Consider the following 10,474-nt stretch of genomic DNA (forward strand, 5'->3'; position numbering starts at 1 on the left):
CAGGCTGGCCTCGAACTCACAGCAATCCGCCTGCCTCTGCCTCCCGAGTGCTGGGATTAAAGGCGCGCGCCACCACGCCCGGCCCCCTTCTTTCTTTTTAACCCCTATCTCCAAGCCTAAGAATGGAAGATAAAGGAAAAGAGAGACATCCCTGAGTCCAACTTTGTTTTCTGTCTTAATAATTCCTATAATGACTTGTAGCCAACTCCCAGTGAAAATAAGTATAACCCATCTTAAATGGATCTAAAACTTAAAAACAAATGATGAATATTGTCATGTCAATAACCAGGGAACAATCACAAAAATGTTGTGAGGTAAAACTTTATTTTATGCCCAGGCCAAACTTGTAGTCTCTTCTGAAGTAGGAGAGAGGGATGGCCCTGATTAAAAGCTGAGGTACATAGCAAGTGATTACAAAAATAGAATTTTTTTGGCATTTACTAGTTTAGTTAATTATCAGCCGGTTCTCAGAACATACCATGAACAATGGAAACAATTTATGAAGTGCAAATTTCAAGATTATAGCAAGTTAAAAACAAAAAAACAAGACAAAACAAAACAAAAACCAGGCTTACCCTTAACTTGGAACATGATTAGAGTAAATGCCATAAGGAACAATATAACTCCACGTGTGATGCACTTATATTAATTATCTGTGGTTTTTGGTCATCTGAGGCAGGCAAATCATTAGTGATTAACTAGAGAAAAGTACCACTGAAGTAAGATATTGGCTGTGTTGGGTCAACTGATCATGGTGGGCTAGAGCTGAGAAATCAAATGGGATTAAAAAGAAGAACCTATCATTACTGCTACAAAACCCTCTTGAAAGTATTTCCTTAAGTTCAACAAACAGAAGTTGAGCTGGGCGTGGTGGCGCACGCCTTTAATCCCAGCACTCGGGAGGCAGAGGCAGGTGGATCGCTGTGAGTTCGAGGCCAGCCTGGTCTACAAAGTGAGTCCGGGACAGCCAAGGCTATACAGAGAGACACTGTCTCAAAAAACAAAAACAAAAAAAAACCAAACAGAAGTTGTATTCCATGAGATTCAAAGGCCACACCTTATGCCAACAGCAGATTCAGCAGTGAAGGAGTGTTCCCCTTTCTCCACATCCTCACAAGCACGTGGTGTCACTTGAGTTTTTTTTTGTTTTTAATCTTAGCCATTCTGATGGGTATAAGATGAAATCTCAGAGTTGTTTTGATTTGCATTTCCCCGATAACTAGGGACGCTGAAGCTTGCCATGTATTAAAAAAGTAATAAGGAGTCTATGGGAGGTCTTGGAGGCAGAAGAGAGATGGTAGAAATGATGTAATTATAATCCCAAAAAAACATTTTTAAAAAACTAAACCCAGTTTTATCGCCATGTGCTCCAAAGACTAGAGATTTGTGCTGGAGCACACCACATAGCACGCTTTTTCTCTTAGACTGAACATCTGAAACCGAGAAAATAACAAGAAATTAATTTTCTAAAAGATCAAGATTCTTGATTGTCTGCTCTATGGACCTGAGAAATGACCAGTCAGGACATGTACTGATCATCCAAAATTGATTAGCTCACTACTCCTTGATAATGTCAATGACTCTCAAAGCAGGAAAGCTTCCACCCTCCTTCTCCAGCCCTTTCTGTGCTGTGACTAGCTGGTCATAGGCCTTAATCCCTGCACAGGCCCCTCTTCATCTGAAAGGCTCGATGAAAACCAGAGAGCTTGGAGGACACTCACTCACTGGCCTCCATGTTTCCTTTGCGTTGACCAGTCAAGGCCCATCCTGGAAGAGTTGCAGGACTGTCTTCCCAGCACTGGGCAGCAGAGGGCAGGCTTGAGTATTCAAAGCAGTTCTCAATTACATAGCATGAGGCAAGCCTTGGAGAGAGGAGACATTGCTCTAACAGGAAATAAATAATCAACAACACTTGGGAAAAATGGAAAGAAATTCTTAATGACCTGGAAATATTGGAGAATAAAAACAAATAAGATATTAAAGCAGTGATAGATTTAAAGAAAATCAAATTTAAAAAGTGACATCAAGAATTGGCTTTTTAAAAAGATAAATATAATTTGAATAAAACAGCAACAGAAGCCGGGCGTGGTGGCGCACGCCTTTAATCCCAGCACTCGGGAGGCAGAGGCAGGCGGATCGCTGTGAGTTCGAGGCCAGCCTGGTCTACAAAGTGAGTCCGGGATGGCCAAGGCTACACAGAGAAACCCTGTCTCGAAAACCAAAACAAAAACAAACAAACAAACAAACAAACAAACAAAAAACCAGCAACAGTGACTTGGAAAAAGAGCAGGCTGTTACCTGGTAAAGGAAATGGTGTTAATAAGATGCTGTGTGGCCTTGCCCCTATGTGCAGTGTTAGCTCCTGAGATCTGTAACCAGACACACACAGCTACAGCCAAGGCTACACAGAGAAACTCTGTCTCGAAAAACCAAAAACCAAAAACAAACAAACAAACCAAAAACCAAAAACAAAAAAAACACTAGGTTGCCTTCCAGAAAGCCCACATGCCTAGTGATCTGCCCCCCACCCCCTTCATATAGCCATTGACACTAGGGAGCAACAGACTGGGATTAAGGCTACCTGAGTTAACCGAGTTTCTTAGATCTTGTCTCAGAAACATTTTCCTACAAGGCTGGAGGTGAAGCTCTTCTAGAACATTCCTTCCTAGGGATAAATCACTCCACACACCTAAGAGGTGAATAAGGAGAAATCTCTTTAATGACAGCAGAACTCAGCTCCAGCTAATGACCAGAGGTGCCAGCTTAGAACAGATTTTGCATTCCATATATGCTGCCGTCCCTAAGTCTATTCTAGGTTTAGGCCCCAAGTTATACTTTGAACAACTTAAATGTGGACAGAAGACTGCAAGTCCAGCCTCTAAGGCACATGGAGATTTACAGAGCAAATCTTTCTTCTAAATCATATATTATGATCTAAAAGATATTTTTAAAAGGCTTGCAGTGCCACCATTCTCAGAAATACAAAAGTAAAAATCCCGCAAATATAAAAAATATCAAGTAAAAATCACCTATCAGCACTGTGGTCACAGCTCTTAGAAAAAGGCTGCCTTGGCCTCAGAGCAGGCTAGTCCAAGGGAAGGCCACAAGTGATTCTATGCATTACCAGTAGTTAATTTTAACTAACTTTGACTGCTGTCTGTATCATGGCTATGACATTACTATAGAGAATTCCATTTTTGTTGTTGTTGTTTGTTTTTCGAGACAGGGTTTCTCTGTGTTAGCCTTGACTATCCGGAACTCGCTTTGTAGACCAGGCTGGCCTCGAACTCACAACGTTCCGCCTGCCTCTGCCTCCCAAGTGCTGGGATTAAAGGCGTGCGCCACCATCGCCCGGCTGAGAATTCCATTTTTTAAGCTTTATTTTTATTTCAATAGATGGATGTTTTGCCTGCATGTGTCTGTGCGCAGTACCTGCAGAGGCCAGAAGGGGGCATCAGATCCCTTGTGACTGGAATCACAAGAGCTAGTCGGCTAGCAGGTGGCTTTCCCTGTGTCTTCTCCAACAATATCCAATGGGTTTTCGTTTTGTTTTGTTTTGTTTTTTGGTTTTTGAGACAGGGTTTCTCTGGGTAGCCCTGGCTGTCCTGGACTCACTTTGTAGACCAGGCTGGCCTCGAACTCACAGCGATCCGCCTGCCTCTGCCTCCCAAGTGCTGAGATTAAAGGTGTGCGCCACCACGGCCGGCTCCAATATCCAGTGTTCTTAACTGCTGCGCTCTCTAGATGCTTAAAAAATATTTTATACATGTTAATTAAAACATATTACATCATTTCACCCTGTCCTTGTATTTTCTCCATTCCTTTTCAAATTCTTCCCTTCCATTTTTTTCCTTTTATGTATGTGTAATATATGAATAAAACTTGCTGGTCAATTTCTGTATAGTTTCATGGATGAACACTTTGCATTGGATATGCAGTTAGGGAGCTCATTTCTGTCTGAGGCTAATTCTCCCAGTCGCAGGAGAGGTCCACCTGCCTCTGCCTCCCAAGTGCTGGGATTGCAGGCGTGCACCCGCCCAGGGAGTTCCCTTCTTTACAGATGAACAAGAGTCTGACCCTGAACTGACCTAGGCTGCCTTGGACAGGAAGTATTAGAAAACATGTGTGGTAAATACCTCAGCTAACACTTACCGGCGCCATGGCCCTGGAGTCCTGGAGCTGCAGGGAAGACGATGGCCACTGGCCTGAACCAATCACAGTCCCCCTTGTTCTGTGGGACTCCTACCCCACCACTGGCCACTCTCACCCTGGATGACTTTGAAATCCTGAAATTGCTGCCTCTACTCTCTAAGCACCGTGACTACAGGCCTGCGCTCCCACGCCTGGCTTAGGGGGCCTCAGCTTCATTTAGTGAATGATTACAACGCTGGGATGAGTAAGATGCGGGTTTAAACTTAACTATATTGCAGACCCACTTATCTCTGTGAGCCTGGGTTTCACCATCTGTAGAATATGGACAGAACTCGGCCCGTGAGCTTTGATGAGTTAGAACAGACTCAATGATTGAAAAACCAATATTGCTCATCATTGGAAGACATGGAGTTTAAGGCAAGAGGGCTCCATTTGATGGGAGCCTTCTTCTGTTACTGGAATTAGGACCACAGCCTGTGTCCTGGCTGCTCTAAGAAGCCAGGTTCGGCCACTCATCCTTACTAAGGCAACTAAAAGAACTGAGTTATGCAGCTGTGACGTGCCTGCCTAGAGTGCAGGACACTCTGCAGGTAAGGTGGGCAAGTGCCACTGATGCCCTAGGTCAGCATAGTCCATAAACTGAGTTCCAGGCCAGGCAGAGATTCATAGTGAGACTATTCTTAAAAAAAAAAAAAAAAAAAAAAAAAAAAAAATTAAAAAAATATAATATAAAAGGGAAAACAAATTATTAATGGAAACTGAAAAATTATTAACATATTTATCCAGTGCGGCTAATTTAGAACTGTGATGGAGGTGTAAGGTAACTCATCCATCCTTGGGGGGTCCTAACAGGTTTAGACAGAAGCCAAGAGAAATGCACAACTAAGTGATCTAACCAAGCCATGCAATGACTTTCTTCCCATCTGTAAATCCCGTCACAGTTCTCAGCTCCTTTCTCCACTCTAAGGTATTCGGATGAGTTCATGTTTATTCAGCAGAGATGGTCTCACCTGGAGGAATCCGTCTTTCCCCAAAGTGAGATTCTAGGTGAATTTAAATTTCATGGAATCCACTGTTTCACTAGATGTTGGCCTAGTCACAAGATATAAATGTCTCTTTGTTCCTACAAGGTAGGCAGGTTACAGGGATGACACAGTGAGGAGTGAGGAAGTTAAAAGTCCAATTGAGGGGGCTGGAGAGATGGCTCAGTAGATAAGAGCACTCACTGCCTTGCTCTTCCAACGGACCCAGGTTCAATTCCCAGCACCCACATGGCAGCTCACAACTGTCTGTAACTCCAAGATCTGACACTTTCATACCAATGCACATAGATTAAAATTAAATATTTTTTAAAAAGTCCAATTGAGGACCACAAAAGGGGGACCTGCAGGGTGCTGCAACTGACAGCTACATATAGTTGCCCAGAAGATGAAAGAGTGGAAGACTTGGAGGGAACTTAGCCACCACAGCTGAGTGGACACAGAGAATACGGTAGAGCCAGCTTGTTCTCAGGTACAAAGTATTGCTCTCTGGACTTTGTAATGCTCTTTGTAAATGCCTGACTTCCTCAGCCTTCGAGTGACTTCCATTTGAGTTTCAGGTTCTCCTAACATCAACCTCAGTGACATCTGGAGTCACCACCATGCAGGGCTCCTAACTGATGTTTTGTAGACATCGGGGAAACAGAATAAAATCCCATACAGACAACAGACGGCATAAACTCCAGCAGGGGGTACACCTGACACCTGTCCTTGTGGGTACATGTGGACTTGGTCAAGTGGTCAACCACTGTTTAAAGACTTGTACTTTCAGTTTCTCTCCTGATCATTTTTGTACTCTTCCCTAATTTTGTGGTGATTTGGGCTGGGAAACTTCTTTCATCACCAAGTCTAAGGTTCTGATGCCATCGGTCAGGTAAAAATGAACTTAGGAGCAATGATTCACACCTTACGGCTATTAATGACATGCTCATGAAGCTGACTAGATGGCTCAGGCCCTAAGAGCACTGGCTGCACATTTACAGGGCCTACCTTTGATGCCCAGCACCCAAGGAAGTGTGGGAAAGCTTAAGCTTTGTCACAGGTGGAAGCAGTCTTGGCGGGCTTTACCCTTGGGGCACCCCATGAATACCTTGTGACAGACTGAGTGGAGCCATCCTGGGTCTGGAATTCAGGAAGCAGACCTGGGAACCCCCTCACCGGGAGAAGGAGATGGCACTTCCCACGTGACTCAGGCACTTGGGGAGGAGAGAACAAGTTGAGCCTCGGGGAAAGTGGGGGTGGGGGGGGTGGGGGAGTGGGGTCGGGGGTGGAGCAGCGGACCGGCTGGACCAGCACGCGGGCCAGAGAGACACCTAAGGACCTGTCCCGTGGAATGGATACCGGAAGGTTCACTCTTTTGTCCCTTTAACCATTTTTCCTTCTTGTGTAAGCTAGTTGGGTTGTATAATAAAGTTTAATTATTAAGAAACAGAGCCAACAGATCAGAAGAGTCTGTAAGTCCAAAAATGGGTGGATCAGACACTGTCTTCTGGCATCCACTGAGACCTGTCAAGCACCTAGTAGACAGTGGCAAAGCCTATGCACGTAAATTAAATAAACTTTAAATTAAAAGCCAATATATACATGAAGAACCCCCTTTTTACAATAGGGGATCACGTATGTATGTGTCTTTTCACCATTTGCATATCTGGTGCCCTAGGAGATCAGAAGACTGCATCAGATGTCCTAGACCTAGAAATATAGGTTAGTTCTAAGCCCTCTGATGTGGGTGCTAGAAACCACACTTGGGTACACAGGAGGAGCAATAGTACTAACTGTCCAATTTCCAAATATGTCCTTGTAATGTAGAGGATGAAGATGCTCCATTACTCCTCTGTCTCCTATCACTTGAAGGTGATGAAGTCCCTGCTAGGTGGTTTCTGAAGAATTCAATGAATTTTTATCCCTGTGTGAGTGAACTCTCCACAGTGCTTATTATTTTTATTGTTTACACGGCTCTCTTAATGTGACTAAAGATAATAAAAGGTTTTCTTAAAAAATAAATAAATAAAAGGTTTTGTTGAAATGAACCAGAGTCCAGTCAGATTATATTTGTAATTACTCCATAATTTGACATATGGTCTCTTTTTGAAATCTTTGAGACAAGTATCTCTACAAAGCCATGGCTGTCTCAGAACTCACTATGAGGACCAAGTTGGCCTCAAATTCAGAGACTGGCCTGCTCCTGTCTCCCAGGAGCTGGGATTGCAGGGACGCCCCTCTAAGCCCAGCTGAGACACATTTCTAAAAGGACCAATCTTGAATAAGAGAATGAAAGCATAAAATAAGATTTTTATCATTGTTTTGATGAATAGTAATACATCTCAAAGCCGGGCGTGGTGGCGCACGCCTTTAACCCCAGCACTTGGGAGGCAGAGGCAGGCGGGTCGCTATGAGTTCGAGGCCAGCCTGGTCTACAAAGTGAGTCCAGGACAGCCAGAGCTACACAGAGAAACCCTGTCTTGAAAAACCAAAACAAACAAACAAAAAAAAAAAAAAAAAAAAAAAAAAAAAAACCAAAACAACAACAAACAACAAAACCTCAAAATTCTACAATAATAATTTAAATTGGCAAATCATTCTATATCTTTTCGATAATTGGGTTACATTCTTTGCTTTGTTGATTTCATACATTTCAAAATGTTTGAACTATGTTTGTGTGTGTGTTTGTACACTTATTCCATGTGTGTATGTGGCAGTGAGAAGACAACTTACTCCTGTCTGTTATCTACTTCCCCTATGTGAGTTCTAGAGGTGAAAGCCAGGAAGCCATTTGGTTCAAGTGACCTCATGGGCCCTTATTTGTGTTTAAATATTATTTATGCATGTGCTGGTATGTGAGTGTGCACATGCCACAGTCCAAGTAGAGAAATAAGATGAACATTTGCAGGAGTAATATGGGTCTCCCAGACATTGAAATCAGGTCAACAGGCTTAGCAGCGACCAATTTACTCACTGAGACAATTCTCTGGCATCCATCTGTGTTTCTGAGAAAGTGTTATGAAAAATGTGTTTGGTCTTAAGTATAAACTAACACAATCAAAAAACGATAGCAGTATATAATTTTCATTTGGAAATTAAGTTTATTATTAAAAATGTCCTGTTTTCCTCCATCTGGGGATGACAATATATTTACAATCTGAAAAGAAGACAATATTTTTACTGATGTAATGTTTCAACTAATATTATTTGAGCACCAATGAGATGGCTTTGTGGGAAACGTCTGTGGTGGACAAGCTGGCAAACTGACCTTGATCATCATATAAAAATGGCCAAATAATGCTGGGCGTGGTAGTGCACACCTTCAATCCCAGCACTCGGGAGGCGGAGACAGGCAGATCACTGTGAGTTCGAGGCCAGCCTGGTCTATAAAGTGAGTCCAGGACAGCCAAGGCTACACAGAGAAACCCTGTCTCAGCCCCCCCCTCAAAAGGCCAAATAGACCCCACAAAATTGTCCTTCTATTGCCACATATCTGTCATGGCCTGACACCCCATAATAACATTACTCATACACACACTCTTTGCTGGTACAGTATTGTATATAGTCAAGTTAATCTCATTGCCATCATAGTATCTAGCATCTATAGATAAGTACCTTAGAAAGCAATACTTCAAAACAAAGTACCAAGTGGGAACACGAAGAGGCATGGAACATCAAATGACATATGCATATCCACAACAATCACCCTACGTTGTGAGATATGCAGTTGATTGCTTATTATCTTATTTCATTACATCTCTATCAGGAAGATGAAAATGTTGCTTTGGATACACACATGAGGTAGTTAATGTTTTTTATATTCCCTTCTATCAAGCATTTCAACATCAGCATTATTAAAACATGTTGACAAAACAGGACACATGGGGGCTACATCTTCTACCATTGGACGTAACTCAGGAGGCTGACACTTGAGAATCAAGAGTTAAAATGCAGCCTTGACCAATGACTGACATCCAAGTATTGCTGGATAACAAACATCCTCATCTCAAGGAAATCTGTGAAAATCTGAAAAATAAAACCAGGAACAACGAACCACCCACTGCTCTTTCAGAGACACCCTGACTTGAAAATGATGACCATGCACTGCCCGATACATGTAAACACTGGACTACTCAGATAATGGGGAGTCCACTCTAGACACTGCAGCAGGAAAATCTATCACCACGTGAACGCAGGAATAGAAAACAAACAGAAGCCACACAAGGAATATAAGAATGGCCTAAAAACCTCTGTAAGCAGACTTGTCACACATACAGCAAACTGCAATACTTCATATGTTTCAAAATACAAACCACAGCCACACTAGGTGGTCTCCACCATTACACTTTAATGAGCATGGTGAACAATTCACTTCCTTCAGGTCTATGATGAAAAAGAGATGAAAGAAGTTTTTTTTTTGAAACTGAAGAGAACTATGATGTCTAAAGTCGTTATTGAATTGGTTACATGAATAAAGTTTTTGTCTTGTATGAGTCCTTTCCTACTTCCTGACATCAAAATGATTTTAATGCAAATAAATGAAAACACTCCAAGAGATGGCTAAGCAGTTAAGACAAGTTCATTCCCAGCACCACTGTTGGACTCTAGACAATTTCTTGTAATCCCTGATACAAGAAGATCCAAGGTTCTAATCTTCTTGGGAACCAGCAGGCATGTGTCCATACACACACTGATACCGCATAATTTAAATCAAAACGTATCATTACAAACATAAATTTCACTCATGACTATTCTTGTTTAAGCGTTCATTCCTGAACTCAGGTGTTGAGGCGCCTAAAGGCTTACCTACAGCATTTTTCTACATCACGAATTGGTTCATGTCACAGAAAGCAAGCGTGTAGGCTTGAAGTCAGAAAAACCAACCATTCCCAGTTGATTGGGTATCATTTGGGAAGATTTAGAAAATGTTGCCCTGCTGTAGGAAATAGGTCACCAGGGATGAGGCTTGAGAGTTTCCATCCACACACCATTTGTAGTTCCCACTATGTTTCACGGTGCAGGTTGAGGATGTGAGCTCAGAGCTTCCTGGTTTAGCTGCCATGTGCGACACTTGTTGCATTGGCATTTTCATGGTGATTTCATATCCCTGGGTGAGTTATTTCATGTATTTGAACAGAATAGTGAAATCTAAAAGGGTTCCCTTCCTATTTAAATTCCTAGGGTTTTTGTACATGGAAAAAATGAATGACACCCTAGTGCTTGGACAGATTGTTGACACATGTCAGATTTTCCCCAAGAATAAATAATCTTGTGTAACTGAATATAAGTGTGCTTCCTAA

The sequence above is a fragment of the Acomys russatus genome, chromosome 19 (assembly GCF_903995435.1).
Source record: "Acomys russatus chromosome 19, mAcoRus1.1, whole genome shotgun sequence".
NCBI lineage: Eukaryota > Metazoa > Chordata > Mammalia > Rodentia > Muridae > Acomys > Acomys russatus.